Genomic DNA, 25,552 nt, shown 5'->3' with positions numbered 1-25,552 from the left:
ACACGCATGCAAGAACTATACTTGCTGCTTGCCAAATGCACAGGCCAAGGGTGGAGAAGGCACCTGGGGTGCCCTTGAGCAGACCCTCCAGACCAAGGCCTCCACTAAGTGCTTGCTGTGGATCATCTTGCTAACTCTTTGCTACATCTGTAGGAGGGCTTGCCACTATCTGTTTCACAGATACAAAGACAGAAGGGAACATCCTGTTCAGAGAAAAGGACTCCACATCCCTGAGCTCAGCAGTGCTCGGGCCCACATCAGAGCTCATAGCTGCTCGTGCTGTGTTACACTGCCCTGTCTCAGGCCCCGAGGAGGAGACAGACAGGGAAACATCATTAACATGGAAGGTACCAGGAAAGAGTCATATAATGGAATATCACACAGCAGTGAAAAAGAACATGGCCACATGTAACATGTAACAACATGGGTGGCTCTCCCAGATGTGATGTTAAGTGAGGGAAATACAGCATAAAGAAAGAACATACTATGGCATGCTATATTTATATTCCATGGATATGAACTTCAAAAACATGCGGAACCAACCTACAGGGAGAGAAGTCAAAATAGTAGTTTCCCTTGGGGCAGGGATTACTGATTGGGAAGAGGCACACAAGAGCCTTCTGGAGTGCTGAAAATGGTCTATATCTCGACCTAGGTGGTGGTTCCAGAGGCTGATACATATGTAAGTATTCATGGAGCTGTACACTTAAGATTAGTGCACTTTAATGTATGGAAATTATGCCTCAATAGAAAAAGTATTTTTAAAAACCAAAAGTGCCAAGAGCTTCCCCCAGATCTTTGCATAACTGGCCTCTTGTCATTCAGGCCATCCCCTAAATGTCACCTCTTCAAAGAGGCCTTCCCTGGTTCCCCCCACACCTAATTGAATTTAGCAACACTCCCCACCTCTGTGCCTCAGTTGCTCTCTATTCTATTAACTGGTTTTCTTTTCTTTTTAGTATGTACCAATGTGCTGGAGCTGGCTTTCACTGGCTCTTCCCAACTCAGTATTCAATGACTTCACACTGCCAGCTTGAGATCAGCCATGATGGGAATGTCAGCACCACAGAAGTCAGCAGGTGCTGCAGATGCCCTCCTTCAAGCAGATCACTCAGCATTTTCCAGTACACCTTGTACACAACACTATTTCAAACATCTTATGTATTTGTCAGCTTACTGATCTGCTGTATGTCTCCTCTACATGAAGTTTCATGAGGGCAGGGTCTATGGCTTGTCATTTTTGCCACTGTATCCCTGGTTCCTAGAATAATGCTTGTTGTATAGTAGGTATCCAATACATGCTGCTTGAATGAATAAAAGTCTGAGGGAAACACTGGAAGCACAAGAGAGGAAACTGTTACCTTTGTACCAGAATAGGGAATATTTGAGCTGAGGCTTCAACCATAAAAAAGAGTTTGCTAAGGAGCCAAGGGAGAAAGGACTTCCCAGGCAGAGGGAATAAAATGGAGGCATGAAAGAGCATGGGAGGTCTGGGGGAAAGCCAGCTGCCAGAGTGGCTGTATTGTAGGGTGTGTGGAGTAGGGGAGGCCTTGGGAGTGACGCAGAAAGGTAGGCTGGGGCCACATTGTGAAGGGCCTTAGCTCCTTGAATGGAAGGCTGGATTTTCCCCTGTAGGTGATAGGGAGCCATTGAAATGTTTTAATTAAAGAAATAATCCGATCAAGTCTTTGCTGGCAAGGTACCTCTGATGGCAGCCTGGAGGGTGGATTGAAGGGGGATGGCTGGAGGTCCAGTCACCTCTCCACAGTATGCCTAGGATAGAAGGCTGGTCTTTTGAAACCAGCAGTTCTTCTCACTGTTTTTCCTGCCTGTTTCTATTCCCTCAGTACTCAGTGAAGATGGAAAACAGCTGGCTCTTCCCTCAAAGCTCAGTGGCCCTCTAGGTCCCAGGCCTTAGTTTCCATTGGCCACATTTCTCCGTCTGGCCTAGCTCTGTGGGGGCAGCCCCTGTGGCCCTGCCAAGATGCCCAAAGGGTGAGTGCCCAGTGTGGGCACAGGAACTATCTGTGCCTTCCTAGTGTTTTGACCTAGCCAGCCCATTCCCTGCTCTGTGCCTCATCCTGCTGAGTCCCAAGGCAGCAGCAGCCACTGCTACAGTCGCCGCTAGAAGAGGAGGGTTAAGGGGCCTTTGTTGTCTGTGGCGTTGCTATGCAGGGATGGCCACAGGCAGCTCTGAGGTTGGGTTGTGGTCTAGAGTGGGGTTCATGCTTGGCAGCTGAGGCAGGCCACCCCAGCCCAGGCTCCCGCTCCGGGCAGGGAGTTGTAAATTAGAACCTCCAGCCTTCTAATTTAAGGGACCAAAATAAGCCCAGGAATATTCCTGTTGGGGCTCCAGCAGCCCAGCCTTCAGGCAGCAGCTAGGCTCTGTCCTCAAGCCCTGAGTTGCAGAGGTTAGGGAGCTGGGCAGCCAAGGATGGCTAAAGCCTGGGTGACAGGATGTACAGGAGGTATGGGAGGGACTGGGTCAAGGCATTTTTCTGTGGTTCTATAATCAGTCCACTTTAGCTCAGCTTGAATCCCTATCAAATGTTTAACATCAGGCACTGGACTAGCTTAGCCCTGGGCTGACAGTGGTGAGTAATGCTAGGATTTACCCATCTGGGAGAAATCTTAAAGACCATTTGAGCCAAACTTCTCATGTTATAGATGAAAAAGCAAGGCCCAGAAAGGAAAAGACACTGACCCCAAGTCACACAGAAAGTCAGGGGGCAGAGCCAGGACCAGACTCAAGGGCTACAGTGCAGAACTAACTCCACCCCAAGCAGACCTTGGGGAGCATCGGATGGAGCTTCAGATGGCCTGTTGGGTGTGTCCTACAGGAACCTGGAATTCAGTCAACATGCAGGAACTGCGGGAGGCCTCCCAAAGGTGAGGCCTTGGAACTTGGCCTGGGGACAGGGCAACTTAGGCATAGAGAACAGGCCACATGAAGTCACAGAGGTGGGGAATCTCACAAGCCAGAACCAGGAACCTGATGTGGTCTAAGAGTTGCATGGGTGCATGGGTGTCTCTCCCTAGCTCATGTTCCGGTGGACACGTTCCCCAAGAGTACCTGCTGCCTCTCTTTCTCAAGAGGAAAGGAAGCTGAATTGTTGACAAGCATCCTTATCATCACAGCTAACATTTTTTGAGGGCTTTACTATGTGTCAGGCTCTGTGCAAAGTGTTGTCTTATTTGATCCTCATAACAACCTTACGAGGTGGGGCTATTATTAACTGCCTTTTAAAGATGAGAGTATTGAAGCACATAGAGGTCAAGTAGTTGGTTGAGGTGGCACAGGGGATTTGTACAAAAGAAGTCTGATTCTAAGGTCTGTGCACTTAACCATCACACTATAATAGTGTTAATGATAACTGTAATAAAAAGCTAGTATCTATTGAATATTTACTATGGGCCAACCACTATTCAAAGGATTTCATAGGGAGTAGCTTGTTTGATCTTCCCAATGACTTTATGGGGTAGGTATTATTACTATTATTGTCATCTCTGATTTACAGATGAGAAAACCGAGGCAGAGAGAAGTAAAGTAAAGAGCTAGTATTGCTTCTGCAAGACCCTGCCAAGTAGACAAGGGAGAAAGGATTTCCAAGGCAGAGGGAACAAAATGGAAGCATGAAAACAGCATGGCAGTGACTGGGAGAGCCCAGCAGTTAGACTGTACTGTAGGGTGGGTAGGATGGGGAGGGACATTGGGTGGTCCTGGAGATTGCCCCCCTGCCCACTGAAGGAGTGCTCTGCAACGGCCCTGATGAGAGGGAAAGAGAGGGTTCCCCTGGTTGCTCAGGATTTGAGAGCTGGGTTGGGAAGCCTGAGACATCCTAAGAACCCTCCCTGCCTCAATGGGCCAGGTGAGGCCAGGGCAGGCGTGAGTCGAGGGAGCAAAAAGTACAAGACTCAAGCCACATCCCCCAAGGAAAGCAGGGACAGAGGGTGTCTCTGTGGGGTCTCTTTCCTCATCACCAGGAGCTTGGCACCCCTGGGAATTAGATAGTTCTCAGAGACCCAGGGAATGTCAGGGTCTTTAGTGTGACAATCCAGTCCCACCCTTTTATAGCAGCAATGTAAAAGCTGAGGTTGGGAATGGTGGAGGGACTCATGCGATGTCACATGGATAGGAAGTGGTGGAGCTGTGGCTCAACTGCCAGTCCTCCAGAGTTCTTTCTGCTACCCTGCCTGGCCTCGTTTGGAGCAGGCCCTTGAAGTCAGAAGAGACCTGAGTATGAATGATGGTGGATTTCTTGCCTGAAACCATGGAGACCAGAGGAAGTGCCACGGTATTTTTTAAATTCCAGAAGAAAAGAACTGTCAACCCAGAAAGTTCAATATCCAGTGAAAATATCATTCAGGAAGGAAGCAGAAGTAAAGACATTCCCAGATGAAGAAAAATTAAGAGAGTGTGTTTCCAGCAGATCTGCTCTAAAAGAAAAGCTAAACAAAGTTCTTCAGTCTAGAGGGCAATGAGGGAAACTTGGGACAGGGGTAGACTTGCTTTTTTCAATCATTCTGGTCCTCAGTGCCCTCCCCCATCTTAAACCCTCTTCTATTACAGTCCCTCCCAACCTGGGTGCCCTATCCCCTTTGCCCTCTGGCTGGGGCAGAGATCCAGGAGCCTAAGGCCTGGGTTTGTAAGCCAGGTGAAAGCTAAGGGGAATATGCATGGGACATGGATTCCTGGATTGCAAATTGTGCTTAATACCACCACCAACTAGCTGTGCAACCTCAGGCAGGTTTCTTGTCTTCTCTGAGCCTCCATCTGGCTACTGGGGATAATTACCAAGCCTTTTGTGTGGCTGGGACAAGAGAAGGGGAGGGAAGCCTGTTAGTGGTGTGTGAAAGGGCCGTCCAGATGGGAAGGATGGTTATCATCATTCCTCTGCTAGTCCCCTCCTCTCCAACCAGCCAGGCATCTGCAGTGGGGTGGAGCATGGGGGCAGGCCACTTAGCAACTCAGCTTCCTTTTACTTCCTCCCTGGGGCCTTTGCAGTTCTGGATTCCAGGGCTTTGATGGAAGGGTAGGAGCTGCCTCTTTGCATTAGCAGCCTGGGCTGCCTGGCCTGGGCCTACCTATTTTCTTGGAATCTCTTTGGCACCAACAGCTTCTTCTTCACACATGCTATTAAAAGAGAAGGAAGTGGGCCGGAAGTGGGGTGGCTCTTCCACCAGGGGTAGCTGTGGGGGCACCAGCCGATCCATGGGTGCTCAGGTGGAGGGCAGGGACTTCTCCAGCAGTAGGTTCTGCCCTGAATGCAAAGCTTGAGGACAGGATGAAAAGAGGACAGGTAGGAATAGCTGCTGCGACTAGGTTGTAAGATAAGGACAGGAATGTAGCCGGGCCTGTACACAGAACCATGGCTGCCAGAGAAGCCCAGGGATCTGGCTTCTAGACCCATCAACCCGCTTGCCGATCTTTGGCATTCTCCTTTCCCTCCCCAAGCCTCAATTTTCCAGCTGTACTTGTGTGTGCGTGTACGTGTGTGTGTGAGGGGAGGGCTAGGCTACTGATCTCTGAGGTCTCTTCAAGCTTGGACACACTGTGGTTCTGATGAAGTAGTTAAGGCCTGAGGCAGGGGGCTGGCGGGGAATTGGGGACTCCTGAAAGCTATCTGGGGGAGTTGTTACAATGTGGTCTTTGCTAGAGTGCTTTGTTGCTGACTGAGGACTGGGGAGTTCCAGCTCTGCTCATTATCATCTACATAACCTTCAGCAAGTCACGTAATGTCTCTAATTTCCCAAGGCCGGTTTTACCCCCACCTTGTTAGGATGTTGCCCTTGTGGAGAACAGAAGATCCCCTTTGCATCTGGTAAGAGGGCTTGTAGCATAGCTATGAGAGGGATCCGCGCCAATAAGTCTCCAGTGTGGTTCCCACATCCAGCCTGGCCAGCCCCCTGCACGGTTGGTTCCTTGACAGGCTGCCACCAGACCTCTCAGCCTCCAGGGCTTTGAGCAGACTGGCTCGCATCTGGCTGATTCTCCTGGGGCAATCATGGGTCTGGACTGTACCATTCCTCCAGCAGGTGCCCCCCCACCCCCTCAGCAGATGGCAGGGGGTTTCACCTTTACCCTGAGGTCATGACATGTACTAGTTTACAGGGCTTTAAATTAGGCTGGGGCCAGGCACAAAATGATCAAGACCAGTGAGGGAGATGTCTGTGTTGGCCCCTTTAGTTGTGGCCCTAAAGGACATACATGGAGGGGAAAAAGAAGTTATTTGGAGACATAGTGAGTTCAGAAAGCCCAGGGCTGGCTGGGGCACTTGGAGAAGCCAAAGAGCTTGGTCAGTTAGAAAACAATATCAGCTTGAGCATAGGCTGCAGTAGCTGGAGAGAGTTCAGGGAGGGAGGGGGGAAGGCCAGAAGCTCAAAGAGCTCCCTCCTCAAGCCCCCTGACAGACAGCCAGATACTCCTCATGGAAAGAAGCATTTCAGAAATGAATCCCAATGTCAGGGTCCATTGGCAGGGGTCGGGTGAGGAGAAGCAGTACTGGAAGTAGTGTATGAGCCTGACTGTCCCTTGGTTCTGTAACATGCTTCCCTGCCTCGTTGGGTGCCTGCCCTTTCTCTGAGGTTGGTTCTCCCCCTTCCCCAACAAGACTGTGAGCCATCCCAAAGCTTTCCAGTCAATCTATTTTTGGACTCAGATTCAACCAAAACCTCTGCTGGATATGGCCCCCGATGGCTAAAAGTCACAAACCAGTGTGCCCATCCTAGCTCTAGAACAGAGGCAATGCACGGTGAGGGGAGGAGCCAGTTCAGAATCTATTAATAGGTCCCTTGAGTAGTGGAGCAGCATGTTAGGGTGCCCAATTTCCAAGTCCTTGGGCTAAGGAATGCAGTAGGTGCTCCATGGATGGATGAATGAATAAATGAATGAATAAATATCCCCCACACCCAGCTATCCCACGCACCCTGTCTTTGGTACCAGACTACCTCTATTCCTGCCCATAAGCCTTTTCTGGGCCACCCTGCCCACCTGGCCTCTGAGAGAAGAAAGAGAAACTCAGAGTCATGGGATGGCAAGCTGGTCTGGCCTTTACTCTGCAGAATCCAGTGCCCTCCTGGCCCAGTTGGAAAGGGCAAGGCTCAGAGAGGTGAAAGGTCTGGCCAAAGGTGTCAGGACTCGGCTCTCCTGCCTCCATCATAACACATGTCAGGAATTTTTGTTAAGTTTGTGTTCCAGAGGTCTCACTCCACAGCAAGTTCTATCCCAGAATGCACTGGGACTTCAAAGCATGACAGGATGGCATCTGAGCTCTCCCACTCCCCTTCGGCCCCGGCACTCCTGGGGCCAGAAGGTGGGAGTGCCTTTGATCAGTCAGGAGTGTTGACTGTCCTTCACCGGGCTTGACAGCAGAGATGAGCCAGAGGCTGGCCCATGCCCTCTGGATGCCGGGAGAGCACACAACGTCACAAGAGAGAAAGTCCAGCCTCCAGCCTGAGGCCTCCTGCATCTGGGGCGCGCCACCCAAAGCCTGCACAGCTGGCCAGCAGGGAGGGCCACAGCTGGGGGATGTTTGTGCTAATCCTCAGCAAAGGAAGCAGTGTGATAGCTAGGCTGATGTCTCCAGGGTGGGCCGCCACTCAGCGCTGGGGGCTTTGCTTCCCCTCCACCTTCCAATCCCACATTCCTCCCCTCAAGTTCCTGCCTCCTGCAGCCCCCACCCCCAGCTTCTCCTACCAGTTACCATCACTTTCTCAGATAGAGTCCTGGATGTGGGAAAAATGGCCCTGGGCTGGGAGTCTGGAGGTCTGGGTTCCACTGCTGTCTTGCTGTGCGATCTGAATCAGTCCCTCACCCTCTCTGGACCTCAGTATGCCCAGCTGCAATGCAAGGAGAAAGGTATATGGAACTGCCCTAGCACTGCTACTCTGAGAGTCTCTGAATCAGGGAATGTGATTTGTGACTGATGACTCAATCACATATAAGGGAATGCTTATTCTCTGTCCTGTTGGGCTCAGCTGGATTGTCTGGGCACTCTAGCCCCCATGACCATGCTTCTAAACTTGCTGTTAAAGGAACAGGGGAGTAAGGTCCAAGAGTGAGCTTTGATCAGGTTGGGGGGAAGAACAGAGGGAAGTACAGATTGCTCAAACCCAGAAATGCTCCATTGGTTCTTGGACCCATGGCCCAGGGGAGAAAAGCTAATAGTTGATAAATCCAGGAACAAGGTATCCAGGTCTCCTCTAAGAACAGGTTTTCTGTGACCAGAGCTCACATACCTTGGTCCCAGAGCCCAGTGCTGCTCAGGCCAAGTACCCTTTCTTAGGGGAGATGACCATGTCATGTCAGCCTCTCCAGCCAGCAAAGGATGGGGGCTTGTTACTCCTGGAGTCTTCAGTGCTCAGTGGAACCAGAACAACCCACCTTGACCTGTACAACACAATGATGCAGGCCTCACTTGTTAAGACTGGGGAAATTCTCTACCATCAGGCCCCAAACTGAGGCTGCCCAGAAAGGGGGTTTCCTGTCAGGACTTTCCTCCCTCAGGGATTTCTGAGGACCACTGCATGCTGGGCTAGGAAGAAAGCAAAGATAGAGAAACAATCTCAGGGGTCGGGGTGGTAGAACAGTCCTTGGCAGTGTGCTGTGGCGCAGAGGGCTGTGGACATGGAGTGCCCCTGGGAAGAGGTGATGGGCGCTCCCAAGGCCTGTTCACTGTGTGCCCAGCTTTGCCTGCTGCCTCTTATTCCACCCTCACACAACCCAGAGGAGAGGTATTCATGGCTGCATTTTATAAGGAAGGACACTGAGGCAGAGTGATTAAAGGGCCTTCTCAGATGTCCCACGGCTCAGTTTTGTCTCCAAATCTCATGGTCTGTCCGATCTCCGTATTACACTGCTGCAGTCTCAAAACAGCCAAGAGTACTTTCAACAGGAGAGGACAGGAAGGCTTCACCGAGAAGGTGGCATTTGGGATGGACATTCAGGACAGGTGGATGGGAAGAAGGAGAGTATTCCAAGGGTGTGGAGGAGTGTGGGGATGGGATGGAGTATGCCAAAGACAGGAGTTCAAGGCATTGAAAGTTACCTTGGAAGGGACAGCAAGGAGGCCAGATTGGCTAGAGGGAGTGGCTGGGAAAGTAAAGGGTGAAGTTCAACAGGTAGTTGTTCCCACTGTGGGGGCCCCTGCATGTTAGGATCAGGAATTTGGCCTTGATCCTGTAGACCATGGGAAACCATAGAAGGATTTTGAGCAGGGGATGGGCCACGGGCCTTTCCCATGGCAGTGTGGAAGATAAATGTGAGGGGAGAAGACAAAAGTAGAGATATGAGATGAAGAATCTAAAAAAGTTGATCTTACAGAAGTAGAGAGTAGAACAATGGCTCCCACAGGCTGGGGAGGGAAGATGCGGAGAGATTGTTCCAACTGTAACTATGCTACAATTAGACAGGAGGAGTAAGCTCTGGTGTGCTACTGTGCAGCAAGGCCATGCAGTTAACAATCGTGCAGTGTATCTTGCAAAATATCTAGAAGAGAGGATTTTGAATGTCCCCACCACAAAGAAATGATAAATGCTTCAATGATGGTTATGTGAATTACCCTGATTTGATCACTACACAATGTATACATGTATGGAAACATCACTACACCCCATAAATACGCAAAATTATCATGTATTAATTAAAATAAAACTAAAGAAGAAGGAGGAGAAGAAGACCCTGGGGGAAGGATCACGGAGGAAGGAGAAAAAGAGGAGGGAGATTGAAGAAATGTGAATGGGTGGGACTGAAGACCCTCGAGGTGTTGCAGGGGGAAGAGAAAGGAATGCAAGATATACCACCCAGGGATGGAGTAGATGGGAGAGTCACTGTGGGGGATGAGGCTTCTGGGAGAAGGAGGATTTTGAGATGGGGTGTGGGTACAGGAGAAATGTCAGTGCAGTTTTGGCTGTGGTGGGTTTGAGGAGCTTGTGGGACATTCCAGCCTAGGTGTGCCATGAGCAATAGGAAGAAAGGAGATGAGAAGAGAAACCAGCTCGAAAGAGAGCAGTTTGGGAGTCATCAGCCTCTTCCTAGCAAGTTCCATAGCCTCCCAGACCTCATTGTCTTCTTCATCTGTATGATGGTGTAATATTAGGGTCAACCTCATTAGGTTGCTGTGAAGATTAAATGAACTGACACAAGCACAATGTTTAGAACAGTGCCTGGCACAGAGTTAGCACTCACTTCATCGGAACTCTTATTAGTACAGAGGTGGTAGCTGCAATCTGAGGGGTGGATGAGGTCACACCAGAGGCATGTGAAGGATGGAAGAGAGGTGGGCCTGGCACAGAGCTCTAGGAGCACTAACCGCCAGTGACGGGCAGAGAGCACCTTAGGAGTGTGCCAGTGACCAGGCTGGAAGGGCCTGGGTCTTCAGTTCTAATCTCATGAGGTACCAGTGCCACCTCCCTGTGACAGAGTCTTTCTGCCTATCTTGAGACCCAGGTCATAAGCTGTGAGAGCTGCAGGCACTTGGGACTCCAAGTATCCCTGCCTCACCTCTGCTCACCAGCACCCCATTCCCTCACACTGAGCCCACAACCAGATATCTTCATGTGCCAAAGCACTGTGCAAAGGCAGAACCCCACATGGCCAGAGTTTCCATCCCAGGCCACCGTGGGCCTGAGACTGGTCTCCTCAGCTTCCCACCTGGGGAGTGATTGCAATACGCCCCCCTTGCCCCTCTCCCCCAGGGTGAAGCAGGCAGATGGGCTTGTGACTTTGAAGTGTTTTTGGGTACCCTTGGGAATTCCCAAGGCAGGCCCAAGCCCTAATTGCCTCCCAGAGGCTATGCAGGCTCTGCCAGAGGAGGAAGGGCCAATTCTTGCTTTTTGTGATCTTCCAACAGGCTGCGGGCAGTGCCTCCAAGAGAGCAGGGGAGACTTGTTTGAGGGATACAGGCCTAGGCAGTGGGCAGGCCGGAGGCCCTATCAGCAGCCACCACTCTGCAGTAATCTCAAACTTCCAGTCCTCTCAGTATGTAGCATCTTGCAGAGTCACGCATCCAGGCTCACACCTGTGGTGGGGTCCAGGGGCAGGTGTGAAGCTTTCAAGGCCCATGCTCGTGTCAGGCAGCCCAGCAGAAGCTGTGGGAGCATGCACAGAGGCCAGAGCTTCAGCTCCTTGGGATGGTTCTTTCTTTTTGGCAGGAGGGAACATAGTGGGACAGGACAATGAAACAAATAGCTGAAAGAGGCCCAGACAGTTGCATTGGGAAGAACACTGAGTGTGGAGTCAGGACAGGGTGTGGCCCCAGCTGATTGGCTGAGCAGGCTTAGCTATGTGACCTTTCACCCTTGTCAGAAACAAGCTTTATTTGAATCTCTACCATGTGCCAGGCATGCCGGTCTTTCTTTCATCTTAACAATGCCTCTCCAAGAGAAGCCTTATTACCCCACATTACAGATGTGGAAACTGAGACCCACAGAAGTGAGGTGGCTTGCCAAGGTCAAGCAGCAGGAAAGTGGCAGAGCTGGTTTTTAACTGAATCCAGAGCCTGTGTGCTCTCACTATACCCGGCTATCTCCCATTGAAAAATGGGAGGATAAGGAGGAGCTCATCATTACTTAACTACAGAGGGGCTGAGCCTGAGTTGCAAAGCCAGCATTTATCCCACGCACAGTGGAGGCTGCCCCAGTGTGCCTAAACCCAGACAATTAGGAGTTGCCCACAATCGCTGTACCATGGTCTCATGGAGGCAGCCAAATTCCTAAGCATATGGATCAGTGAAGGCCGGAAGGCCTCCCTTCTGCAGCTCAGTGGACTGGGGAGCACCCCACCTTTCTCCTCAACTTCATGTGGACTCCTCTTCCTATCAGTAAAAGCTTAGGAGGTAGTCTTACCTCTCTGAGCCTTGGCTTACTCCTCTGCAAAATGAGATTTCCCTATCCCGTAGGGATGTCATGAAGATTAAATGAAATAACCCATGAGAAGGAGCTGGGGCTCCAAAAGAGATGGGAACAGGGAAGAAGTTGTCTAAGAATGCCTCACTTGTGTACACTAAGTTGGACTTTACGACAGCACGGTCTCATTTATTTCCAGGGTTTCCCTTGTTCTGTTCAACAAACCAGATGCCAGCGATGGTGTATTGGTGGTGGTGGTGATGGTTGGGGTAGTACATACAAAATGAAATGTGTATCAAATGGAAACATGGCTACCCTTTGATCTCACAACTTCGCATTAGGAATTAGACAAGTGCATTAAGGATGTGTATTGCCTTCTTGTTTGTACTAGCCCCAAATGGCAAACAACATAAAAGTGTAACAACGGGGGATTGGTTAAATCATTTCTGGTTATGGTATATACAGTACACAATTAGAGTACATTTCCAGTTAAGATGGCAACAGAGCCCCTCTGTACCAAGCACGGAGTGATGGAAGATCAATACACTGTAAAAAGAGAAAACCCCAAAGACAGAATCAGGCTGAAAAAATGAGATATAGAGAGGACACACAGAAATGCAAAGCAACCAGCACAGCTGTAGCCTGCCAGCCCCTGGGTCAGAACACGGACGCCGTGGCGGGGGGTGGGCAGGAGTGGCTAGGGCTCAGCTCCTGTGAGTACTACAAGTGCTCCATTGTGGGATGGGAGGCAGAAACCAGGGGGAGGAGGGGCAGGGCTCTCCCCTTACGAGCTGGAAAAGACAGCTTCCAGCTGCTTCTGGGAGTTCTGACTACAAGGCAGCCTGGGCCATGAGGAGCTGGGTGGAGGCAGACTCGACCTCATGACAAGGAAGTGAACCGAGTCCCAAGGTTCTACACTGAAGCAGGAGAATGCCCCCAACATCTCCTACAGGGCAAGAGACCTGAGTGTCATAAAATTGGATTCTGGGCTGAGGGGTCTGGAGGGGCCAGTGGAGGCCGCCATGAAACCACCAGACAGGGAGGGGTAAGCACTGAGAGAGAAAGACAATAAGACACAAACACAAACAAAACAACACCAACACTCCCTCTGCAAACCAAAATTCCAAAACACGTAAAGAAATCTAATGCTCAGGGAGAGCCAGCAAAATCTACAATCAGCACATAAATTTACTCCAGATGAGTTTTAGAGAATAGGCTGACAGATTTTGAAAATAAGCATGCCTAGGATGCACACAGAGAGAAATGAAGGAATGATATTCCTTAAAAGGACAAAATAGGATTGCACAAAAACAGGAAGAGAGATAAAAAGAGAAAATCAAGTAGAAACTTTGGAAGTCAAAAATATAGTCATCGAAATAAAAAGAAAGCAAACTTCAATGAATGGGATAGCTCTAGCTTGGATTAGAGAATTAGAGAATTGTGGGCTAGTGCTGAGGGATTCACACCAGCATAGAAACGAACTTTGAAAGAGCAGTTAGTAGGCATGAAGGTTGGCATTGAGGGGCTCCGGCCTAAGTCTAACAGAAGCTCCAAACAGATAATGGTGAGGAGGCAATCACTGAGAGATGATAGCTGAGAAGTTTTCAGAAAGGAAAAGAGGTATGAGTTTCAGGCAGAAAGGGCAGGCCAAGGACTAATCAAAATAAATAAAATAAGTCTATACCTAGACACTTTGTGGGAAATTCACAGACCATCAAAGATAAGCAAAAAAACCTCACGGGCTACAGCAGAAAAGAGACCCATTCTATACAAAGAACAAGTTCACAGTATGAGACAGAGCTACGCACAGAGGCTGACTGCTATGACCTGACAACGGGGAAGTGTCTTGTTGCAGCTTCTCTGGTAAGCCGCCTCTAAAGATGGCCAAAGACATGGTTTTTCCTAGGTGTGAGGTGCACTACTTCAGGGTTCCTGCTTACCTCCTGCTCGTTCTCTGGCCCTCATTGTGACCATGCTTGACTCTCCCATCCTGTGCTGGGTAAACCATTTTCCTTTCCTCATTGCTGCTACTGCAGAGTGAGGGGGGCTGTGGCCTGGAGGAGATCCTCTCAGTGCACCACTGAGTCTTGCTTTGGAGGAGAGGATCAGGAGAACCAGCCGTTTAGAAGACGAGTACTGTCACCACCAAACTTGATATTGGAGGGTAAAGGAGTGCTCGCCTTGGAAGGTGAAGGGGGCTCCCCACACACTCGGGCGTCACAGGCATCTAGCTTAGAATGTCTGCCTTGCGACTTCCAGACTGCATGCCTTTGGTTAGCAAGTCACTTCCAAGCCCCAGCGTTCTCATTTACGAAAGAGGGACAATAACTTTACCCAATAGAATGGTTATACAGAAAAAAAGGGGAGCCTAGAAATTAATGGAAACATGCTGTGTAAGCTGTAATGTGGTGGACTATTACGACTGCCTCTTCCTGTCTCCAGCTCACCTGGAATCCAGTTCCTTCCCCTGAGTGATTTCAGTTAGTCCCCACAACCCCATGACATGGGTGATATTATCCCATATGTATAGAGGAGGACACTGAGGCTCAGCAAGGTAGTTCTTCCTCTCTGAGGTATTAAGTGGGAGAACCAGGACTTAAACCCAGATCTGTCTCACTCCAGCTCTGTTCTTTACTGCTGGTGCTGGCTTTGCCCTGACCTCAGACCTCTAGGGTACATGGAGGGAGGGAAGGAGGGAGGGAGGGAGGGAAAATCTGCTGCAATGGAGTCTCCACTCTTTAGGGAGACTGAAGAGGCAGGGTCCAGCTCCCAGGCTGAGGTTTGGAGACAGCTGCAGAGCAAAGGAGCTTGGGATGTTGGGATGGGGGAAGGTAGACAGCAGAGGGGAGAGAGTTTCTAACTGCACCCCAGTCAGGGACCACACAAATCAATTGGCCTGCCTTGCCAATCCCAGTTTAAACCCAGCTCCACCCCATAATGCTTGTATGATCCATGGCAAGTCATTTAGCCTCTCTATGCCTCAGTCTCCTCATCTTTCTGTGAGGTAGCAATCTCTATCTCCCAAAGCTGTGGGAAGGATGATATGAGGAGGCATATGTAAAGCACTCAGAACTGTGTTCACAAAGGGTGGCCTCTCTGCACCCATCACTGTCCCAGTCCTCAGCTCTGGGCTCTGTCCTGGCTCCTGACCCCAGCAGCATCTCCCTTGCTCCTAGTTCTGCCATGCCTTCTTTCTTTGCCTCACATTCTCAGGGAGACACAAGTCCAGATGCCCTGGTTGTTTGGAAAGATGGCAATGTCTATGGTTGGGCCCACCTTCGATAAGTGAGAGTGAATTATTGGTTCATTCTTATATTCACTCATTTACTCCAATATTTATTGATCACTGACTAAGTGTCAGGCACTGGAGATAGAGCAGCAGACCAGACAGACAAGGCTTTGTGTTAACGGAGCTCACATTCCAGAGAAGATGAAGCCTACCTCTTCTGTACAGGCCTCAGACACAATCCTACCCCAGGTTGGCTTCCATGTTAGACATCACTTTCAACTGCCTCTGAGCTGCCTGGCCCTTAGGACCACAGCAGAGGACCCAAGAGATCATCTCATCTACCCTCTGTTTCTTGACACACGTTCCAGCCCAGATGGCTAAAACCTGCTTCTGTCTATAAAACATGGGCTCTGGAGTCCAAAGACCTAGGATCAAAGCACAACTCTGCTGCTCATTAGCTTTGTGACCTTGGGCAAGTTCTGTAACCACTCTGAGACTTTGTTTTCTCATCTATGAAATGGGCATTAGAACAGCGCTGTTTTCATAGGGTCATTGTGTGAATGGAATAAGATAGATAACACATGTAACGTGCTGGAAACAGTGCCTGGCATATGGTATGTGCTCAATGCAGATAAAATGGTGCTATTATTATTATTACTACTACTGTTATTATTAATATTACCTGACCTAGGGTGTCATAGGCCTTTGGTTCTGCGTACAGCCTCAGTTTCAGAAGATATGCTTATTCCCGTCCCTGTGGCCAGGCCAAAATCCATAGGCAAACCTCCCAGGAGGCCCTCTGACCATGGCCCTGTTGGGGGCAGTCTGGAGGTTCAGGCTCTGTCTCGGGTGTCCTCACAGTACACTGTAGAGAGAGCAAGTGCACTCACTCACCTCCCCCAGGCTTCGCTCCAGTGCTCCCTTGACGCCATCTAAAATCACAAACCCTAGCACCCTCATTCCCCCTCTACTACTTTCTTCTTTTCCATAACCCTTGCCACCATCTTTCATGCTATATATTTTACTTGCATATTCTTTTTAAAATTGTGGTCTGTCTCTTCCCTCTAAAACGTAAGCAGGAAGAAACTATCAAGTCTGTAGGGCCAAGCAGGCTAAAGGCTAAGAGAGAAGCCAGACGCCCTGGCTTGCTAGTTACCAAATACAGGACAGTCTCTGCCTGAACCTAAACCTCAGCTTTTCCATCGGAATCATGAGGTGGGTGGAACTAGGGTTCAAAGGGCCTCCTCAGCTCTGACTTAGAATGGTCTATACTTTTGTGTCAGTTCTCATGGCAGACCAGGCAGGACCTGGCCTTACAGGCCGGTCTGTTGTAGGAGGCTGTGCCACAGGCAGTGTGTCAGGGCTATAAGCAGAATTCCTCTGCCCACTCAACCTGGCTTTCCTCCACCATTGACCTTTGTTGGAAAGGCCCTGGGTTTGGGAGCAGGGTGGTCTGGCTCCCCTCTTCAGTGGCGCAGGTGGATTCAATGTCATCTACATATCCTGGCAGGTGCAGCCTCAGCCTAGTGCCCTCCTCCCCTCTGACAACATTGCCACACTATGTGGCCAGCTATTTGCTCCCCTTAAAGGCTACTCGGCTGGACATGATGATAGCACATGTTCTGTTGAGCTGCCTTCTCTCTCAAAGGCTGCCTTATGGTTTGCAAATGGGGTGAAACAACCCCATAGGACAGTTTGCTGATTCACAGACTGCTGGCTCCTGGGTGCAAATCCTGCTTGGAATTTCATCTTTCATCCTGATTGTAGGTGTGAGATATCTGCTAAGGCCCAGCATGAGAAAAGCCAGGACATGACATTTAGCACCTAGCCTCTTTCTCTGCCCCACTGCCTTGCCAAGAAAAAGGCTGCCTCTGGAGAAGGCAGCTGTCTCCATCCTAACATGGGCCCTGCCATTTATGTATTTGACAATATGTATTTATTGGGTGACTACTATGTGCCAAGCACTGCTTCAGAGGCTGGGGACACTGTAATAAGCAAACATAGACACAATCTCTGCTGTCTCGCTCCACTTACATTCTAGAGGCAGAGGCTGGCATTTAATACGGGGGCCTGAGGCATATTACAAAAACCTGAGCAGGAGACTCAAAGTTTGACATATATGGTGATGGAAGCTATGAGCATAGATGAGATGGCTCAAAAGAGAGTGTATAGAATGAGAGGGGAAGGGGTTTGGGATAAAACCTGAGGAATCCCAACATCTCGGGGTAGGCAGAGGAAGAGAAAGTAAAGAGGAAGCCACCATGGGTAAAGGGATCCCAGGGCATCAAGCCAAGACAAGAGAGGATTTTCAGGAGGAAGAAATGATCAGCCATTAAATGAGTCATATCAAGAAAGGAGAAGCCCAAGCAAGGGCCACAGGCTGAGTGTTTAGAGAGCAGCGTTGTTGAGTAGCGCACATGGAAGGCAACCCATTACAGGCTCCAGAGCAAAGACAGTGAATGCAAGAAAGAGGAAAGCAACATTTCTTGAGCACCTACTACGTGTCAGGTTCTCTGCTGGGGCCCTTATATGCCTCATCCTTTCATTCATTTGGTCAACAATTTTCTAGATGCAGGGCCTTTATGGAAAGCAAAGATAGGTAAGGCCTTTGCCCTCATGGACCTCATAGTCCACATGGGAACAGGAGCCAGACATTTATCAAAGTGTCCCCCAAATGAGTGTGAACTTACAACTGGGACTAGGATTATGCAGGAGAAGCATGTGGTGCTAATGAGATCCTTTAATTTGGGGCTTTGACCTAGCAGGGAGCTCAGGGAAGGTTTCCTGAGGAGTGGACAAAGAAGCTGAGATCTGAAGGACACATAGAAAGGAACTTAGTGAGTGGAGCAGAGTGGAGTGTTTTATGCAGAAGGAACAACATATGGGCCGGGCTCGGTGGCTCACGCCTGTAATCCCAGCACTTTGGGAGGCTGAGGCGGGTGGATCACGAGGTCAGGGGATCGAGACCATCCTGGCTAACGTGGTGAAACCCCGTCTCTACTAAAAATACAAAAAATTAGCCAGGCGTGGTGGCGGGCACCTGTAGTCTCAGCTACTCGGGAGGCTGAGGCAGGATAATGGCATGAACCCAGGAGGCGGAGCTTGCAGTGAGCTGAGATCACGCCACCGCACTCCAGCCTGGGCAACAGAGCGAGACTCCATCTAAAAAACAAAGAAGGAACAACATATGCAAAGAACTAAAAGGTGGCCACTGGGAGTGGAGTGGAGAAGGAGGGGGCAGAGGGGGTCAGGGGAGCAGGGAGACGTGGGTGAGGCAGGGCCAGACTCAATGAGGTTTCACAGGCCATAAGGAGGAGTTTTTTCTTTACCCTGAAACCACAAGAAAGCTGCAGCAGGTCATTAAGCAAGGGAAGGATATGATCAAAGTCATGTTTTGAAAATACCAGTCCAGCCACTACGTGAAGATAGAGCAAGAGATGATTTGGGCAGAGTATTTAGGAAGCTATTCTGCTGAGTCCAGGAAAGGATGGTGGTAGCTTGCGCTAGAGTGGAGACAAAGGAGACTGAAACAAGTGGATGGGTTGAAAAGATGCTTAGAGATTGCTTAGAATAGCAGATTACCTATAACTGGCACTTGTAAATAAGGGAATGGTAAAATAAATGTTGTTAGGTCCACCCAGTAGAATACTATTTGTAAAAACAGAGCAAAAGATTTCTTATACTTAACAGAAAGATTGACAAAATATATTTTTAGGTGAAAAATGCAAGGTACAGAACAGCATGTATAGTATTGTATTTTGTGGAAGAAAGGAAGCAATATCTATTGTTTGTCTTTCCATAAAGATGCACTGGAAGGAAACCCACCCCCCAAATAAAGGTGGTTTATCTGTGTGTGTTTTAGGGGGAGAGCTGAAGTTGATGGAGTTGGGTGAGACTCCTTACTAAATCTCTTTTTGTATTTATTTCGATTTTTCAATGTATTTCCTGTTTAGAAATAAATAATCTTGAAAGCCAAAGCAACTTAGGAAGTAAAACGAGCAGGATTGGCTATGAGGTTGATAATGTGGGAGATGTTGAAAATGACTCCTAGGCTTGTGGCTTGTGTAACTAGATGTAAGGGGGTCCCTTTGCTATGATAAGGGACACGAGAAGACAGTAGGTTTGGGGAGGAAGATCACGAGATCAGTTTAGGATACATTGAGTGTGAAATGCCTTCAAAAGAGTGAGATGACTCTTTGAAGAAGTTTGGCTGTGAAGAAGAAGAGAGAGGCAGGGCAGTAGCTGCAGAAGGAAGTAAGGTCCAGGAAGGTGGGTTGAGTTCTTGGTTTCAATGGGAGACACCTGGGCACCTGAAAAGCAGTAGGGAAAGATCCAGTTGAAAGGGAGAACCTGGTTGTCCTTGAGCCATGTCATTGTTAATTATCCCATTTTAGGGATGAGGAAATGAGGCTCTGGAAGGCCCAAGATCACATCACTAGTAAGTGGCAGAACCGAAACTGGAAGCTACATCTTCTGACTCCCAGACCAATGGGGCCATGGAAAGGTGCTGGCAGGGAGCCATTAGGAGACAGGATTAATGAGGTCACCAGGTCTAGAGGCTCAGAAGACACCCACGTATTCTGAATAATCTCTCTAGAGCAGTTGTCTCAACTGGGGGTGATTTTGCCCCCCAGGAGACATTTGACAATGTCTGGAGACAGTTTGGTTGTCAGAACTCAAGGTGGGGGTGTGCTATTGGCACTTGGTGGGCAGAGGCCAGGGATACTGCTAACAGTCTGCCTCACCGCCCCCCAACCCCAGCAATGCACAGGACAGCCCTTGCAACAAGTCAATAGTGCCCAGGTTGAGAAACCCTGCTCTGGAAGCTCCAGGGGTTCAGGGAGCTTGTCAGCATCTCCACCCTCTCCACAAATGCGAGTATCTTTGTTGTTTTTACTATCTTTTTATTTCTGTGATTTGGGCACATTGGGAAACATTCAAACAATGCAAAAGTTTTTAAAGTATTAAGTAAAAGTCTTGCCTCCCTCAATCAGAATTCCCCAGAGGTAATGGTTGTTATTGTAACTTTAGTGAACGGGTTGAAATCCATAAGCAGAAAACTTATTTTCTCCCTCCTATTTCTTCCTAAACACTCTCTGTGACCTGTTTCTCCCCTACTTCTTGGATGAAATCTCCTGAAGAGCTGGAACTTTTTGAGATGCTTTCAGATAATTAAAAAAAATCCTCCGATTACCTCCAGGAATTAACATGTCCAGCCTAGTGGAACAGACAAAACCCAAACTTCACTAAAAATGAAAGCTTTACCCCTCTCCTCCACTGAGGCCTGTCAGGCTGCAGAGGCCAGGGGTGTGGTCAGTGTCTTCTCTCTTTTGTGTCCCTACTGGCTTATTATTTAGCCAGTTTCCCTGTTGATGCATATTGAGGTAGTTTCCAGTTTTTTACTTTTATAAACAATGTTGAGCCATCCTTGTACCTATGTTTATCTGCACATACTTGTTATTTCTTTTGGACAAATTTCTAGAAATCAATGTGCTGAGGTATGCATACTTAAAACAGTAAAACATACTTCCAGATTGTTCTCCAGAGTAACTGCATCAGTGTATGTTCCCACCAGCAGAGTATGAGAGGGCCCATTAAGAGTTCTCACTCTTGGCTGGGTGTGGGTGGCTCATGCCTGTAATCCCAGCACTTTGGGAGGCTAAGGTGGGTGGGTAATTTGAGGTCACAAGTTGGCCAGCTTGGCCAACATGGAGTAAACCCCATCTCTACTAAAAAAAAAAAAAAAAAAATTAGCTGGGCGTGGCAGCACCCGCCCATAATCCTAGCTACTCAGAAGGCTGAGGCACAAGAGTCACTTGAACCCGAGAGGTGGAGGTTGCAGTGAGTCAAGATTGCACCACTGCACTCTAGCCTGGGTGACAGAATGAGACTCTATCTCAAAAAAACAAAGTTCTCACTCTCTCTCCCCACCTTTTTCAATACAGTATATGCTAGCGGGGCCAGGCTGACATTAACTACCGATTGAATGAGTGCTGAGAGAACACCCATTCTTTGTGGGCTTCTTGAAGCCCATGAAGAAAGCACAAACTCTCCCAAACTCGCTCTTCCCTCTTGACACACAGTCATCTCTTACTCCTCTCCATCCTCCACCCCCTCAAACTTCAGGATTCTAGGTCCTGAATTGCTCTTGAATCCATTGTCTTCTTTCCGTTTCATCACCAATGTTGGAATTCAGGCCTCATCATCTCTTGCCTACAAGAGTTCCTTGCTGGTCTCCCCATCTCTAACTTTGCCATCTCTGATCCATTCTTGACACTCCCAGAGTGAAGGTTCTAAAATGCCAATGTGGTCACCCCCCACCCCCAGAGACTGGGGGCCCACTCCACAGGGCACACTGTGATCTGTCTTCTCCCTGTTCCCATCTCATCTGTGGCTCTTTGCCTGCCTCCTCTTACACCCCAGTCACACATTGCTGCCTGCCTGCCATGAGCACAGCAGGCTTCAGCTCTTTCTTTGTCCATTTGGTTCTCTCTGGCTAGAATGCCCTCTTCCTCTTTTTTTTGCTGCCGTCAAGCAGAGAGTGGACATTTGTTGGTTTGTGGCTTCCCAGCCTTCATTCCTCCCCTTTCCTTAGGCTCGGTTTAGTGAATTGTCTCTGCCTGATTGGGGTAATGTTGGTGAAACAATAAATCCATGCATGCCTCCCTCCATAGAAGCCAAAGGGAAGTTGCCTTCCCCTCCCCAGCCCAGTATAGCCAGGAGGTGAGCATGGGACTAAGCTTGGTGACTGGACACTCTCGTTGGACTTTGAATCTGGAACAAGCAATATAAGAATAGAGGAAACAGGCCAGGCGCGGTGGCTCACGCTTGTAATCCCAGCACTTTGGGAGGCCGAGGCGGGCAGATCACGAGGTCAGGAGATCGAGACCACGGTGAAACCCTGTCTCTACTAAAAAATACAAAAAAATTAGCCGGGCGTGGTGGCGGGCGCCTGTAGTCCCAGCTACTTGGAGAGGCTGAGGCAGAAGAATGGCGTGAACCCGGGAGGCGGAGCTTGCAGTGAGCCGAGATTGCGCCACTGCACTCCAGCCTGGGCGACGGAGCGAGACTCCGTCTCAAAAAAAAAAAAAGAATAGAGGAAACAGACTTCATTCATGTTATTGGCAACATCCTGATCAAACCATTCCTGCTTCCTATTCCTTCCCAACCCCTCCCCAAGAAATGCCTTTGCTTATGTCGATTTCCATACCTGGTTCTCTAGCTTTTCCCTTGATTCTGTAAGCTCCCTATAGCTTACCCCTCCAACCCCATAAATTCCCTTCTCTCCTAAGTTAATCAGAGATGCTTTCTGTTGCTTGCAACCAACAATTTCTGATAGGAAGCCCAGCTCAAATGTTCCTTCCTCTGGTTCTGCACAAACATACTTCCCTGTACATTCCCATAGCACCCTCTACAAAGTGCAGATCACATCTTGTTTTTTTTTTTTTTTTTTTTTTTTTCTGTTCCTTCCATTAGGGTAAAAACTCATATTGGTCCCATCCTTGTGAGCTCTGGGCTCACTAGCTCATGTGTGGTCCAAAGCCAAACATTTAAGGGAACAAACATTTAAAGACTAAATTAATGGACTAGTAGCTTTGCCTGCTTCCCCTCTAGGTGCTTCAGTGACTTACACAGACTCTGTCATGCCGCAAAAATAGTAAAAAATGCACCTGCCTCCCTCGTGAGTCTGGCTAGGAATAACGTGGGATGATTTCTGTTTGGGACACTCCTTCTGTCTGTGTCATGGAAGATGGTGTGAGGGAGGGCAGGAGGGGAAAGAGAAAAGGACAGAAGGGGGGCAGGGAGGAAGCTGTTGGAGCAGCTCAGGTGGAAGATGGTGGTGAGTGGGATTAACATGGTGGCAATGGGAACAGAGTAAAGGGGCTGACTGGTGAGATTGTGAACAGAGCATTAGAATTGAATAGGCTGCTCAATTGTTTCTGGTAATTCTTAAAGCAAAAACTGGCCATTTGAGACGGCTTCCATCAGAAGGAGGTGGTGAGGGAGTTTGAGTGTGCCTGTGCATGGTGGAGCAGGGGTGGGGGGATTGGTAGGGGAGGGTGTCACACCATCTCCAGCATCCCTCTCCTGCCAGCAGCCATGACCGTGCAGGCTGTCTTGCCTGTTTTCTAAAGAGCTTCCCCAGGCAGCAGGGGAGAGAGGAGAAGGGGGGCTGGCCACCCACTCCACTCAGCAGAGGTGAGCCAGGAGCACCGAGTCCTCAAATTCGCCCTCCCCCCAGCCACTACAGGCTGCCAGGTGCCTTGTTTTTGATGAAAGCTTTTAAAAACCCAGGTGCATGGATGGTCATGCATTCATTTTTGTTCATTTAACTAATACTCACTGAGCCTGGAGCCACGCAATGGTGAGCAAAGCCTGCCATGGACCCTGCTCTCAAGAAGCTCCCGAGCTGGCGAGCTGGCGGGGGAGAAGATGCGTAATCAGGCAATTAGGAACCAGTGTGAGCGGGAGGTAAGCATTGGTTGCTATGGGAACACGAGGAGCGGCCACAGCTGCTGCTCCTCTCTGAAGAGTGGTGGCAAGCAAAAAAGGAGGCACAAAACAGGCAGACCTGCTTGCCAGGCCCAGCTCTGTGCACCCCAGCCAACTGATCCAGGACAAAGATCTTCTGGAAGGACAAAACCCATCAGCTGTCTGCCACACCATCTCTGCACCTAAGAAATAAGTAGGGAGAGCATGATTCAAGGACCCAATGAGATGCTGTATGTCTGTGCCTGGCCCCCAGTAGGTCTACAGCACATGGCAGCTTCTAGGGGTTTTGTTTTCAAGAAATATTTGTTGGTTAAAAGTTTCCTGGGTTATTGGACACCAGGGGTAGAGCTGTGAATGAGATAAACAAGGGTCCTCCTATCAGGGAGCTGATAGAAATTGAGGAGGAGAGACAGATACAAACATACTTATATGGTACAAGCAATTACTACTATGATCATTATCATGATGCTATGAGTATGTTTCAGAGTGGGAACTGGCCTAGGCTAGGGGCCCAGGAAGACTTCCTGGAAGAAAGTCATTTCAGCTGAGATCAAAAGGAAGAGAATTACCAAAGAGGTGGGGATCCTGCATTCCAAGTATAGTGAACAGTGTATGCGAAGGTGCCAAAGCAAGAGGGAGTCTGATATGTCCCAGACAAGGAAAGGAGGCCAGGGGAAACTGGAGAGGGAGAGGGGAGGCTGGAAAGATGGGCAGGGCATTAATCCACTCAAGCCTCTAGGACGTGGTGAGGAGTTCACGTTGGATCCTAGGATGACCCCAATGCACACCACCCCCACCTCACAATGTTACTGTGACTTCCACTACTGATCAGCACATTAAAACAACTGTCAGTGCCTGAGGCACAGCCATGCTCAAGGGGCTTGACTCAGAGAAGGTTTGGAGAAGATTTTGGAACTTGAGAGCTGACCGAGCTCTTGGAGAACATTTAGGTCCAAATTCTCACTGTGCACATGGAAACACTGAGACCCAGAGAGGAAAAAAAGACCTGCTCAGGGTTGCACAGCAAACAGGGGTATCAGGCCTCTAACTAGAGCTCTGCTTAATCAGCCACACAGTGCCCCTTGCCTCTGTGGAGATCTAAAGGCAAGCTTTTTCTTACAGGTGCAATTTCCTCTCCCTCTCAGGACAACCAGGAGAGTGTTTCCAGCCCTTTCTTACCTTCTTGCATTTCCTCTAGTGTTCCTCTTTTCAAAAAGGCCCCATTTCTATTAACCACAGATTCTCATTTGCTTATCCTCTGCCTTTCTGTCATGATGGGGCAGCCAGAGGCAGGGCTTGGACCCCAGGCAGGGCCTAACAGAACTCTCGTACCAGCTATCGATGTGTCTTCTTGGCTTACCCTAGCTCCTGCCCTTGCTATCCCCTGAATCATGTTCTGTGGGCAAAGCCATCTCCACTGACATGGTCACAGCACTTGCCTGCTCAGGCAGGCCTCACCACACACACACACTGGTGGAGTTGACACGGTCTCAGCCATCGTCTTATACACCCGCCCACGCCCCATTACCCTGATGGAAACAGTGAAGCAGGGGCAGCCCAGAGTTCTTGCCTGTAAATGATCTGTATCTGGTCTTCTGACTGCCTACTCTACTCTCAGCACTGTCTGCTGGCTCCCTTCTCTCCCTGTTGAGGAATAAAGGAAGCAGGGAGACTCTATGGGAGGAGGGAGGCCAGCACTGCCTGAGCGGAACCTGCAGGGGTTGGAGTGAGAGGAACCTGCTTCTCTGCCCCTCTAGAACAGCTCTTACCCAGCTAGCCCTCCCTACAGAGTGGGCCTAGGGTCCAGGAAGGTGCTCTAGGCCTCCACCGGGGAACTCTACCTGGTAGGGCCTCCCTTTCAGGGAGGATCTGAGGCCACTACATTCCTCTTGCTTTAGTCCTAGAAGGAGCTGGCTTTGGAATCAACAGTCCTGAGTCCAAATCCCAGCTCTGCTACCTCTGGCTGAGTAGCCTTGGACAAATCTT

At 49.3% G+C, this 25,552-nt stretch overlaps 1 long non-coding RNA gene across 1 annotated transcript in view; it reads right to left on the bottom strand.

The window, feature by feature from the left end:
• LOC105738138 overlaps positions 1-23,506 on the bottom strand; it is a 30,668-nt gene extending 7,162 nt beyond the window's left edge. Inside the window, exons 1-2 of the long non-coding RNA XR_001113873.2 lie at positions 23,418-23,506; positions 1,178-1,333 (exon numbers count right to left, since the gene is read on the bottom strand). This is a non-coding gene — a long non-coding RNA (uncharacterized LOC105738138). The remainder of the gene's footprint in view (positions 1-1,177; positions 1,334-23,417) is intronic.
• Positions 23,507-25,552: the final 2,046 nt, after the last annotated feature.

This window comes from Nomascus leucogenys, chromosome X (genome assembly GCF_006542625.1).
Source record: "Nomascus leucogenys isolate Asia chromosome X, Asia_NLE_v1, whole genome shotgun sequence".
In the NCBI taxonomy this organism is placed as follows: domain Eukaryota; kingdom Metazoa; phylum Chordata; class Mammalia; order Primates; family Hylobatidae; genus Nomascus; species Nomascus leucogenys.
Note: the sequence above shows the minus strand (reverse complement) of the source record. Positions and strands in the feature narration are given on the sequence as shown.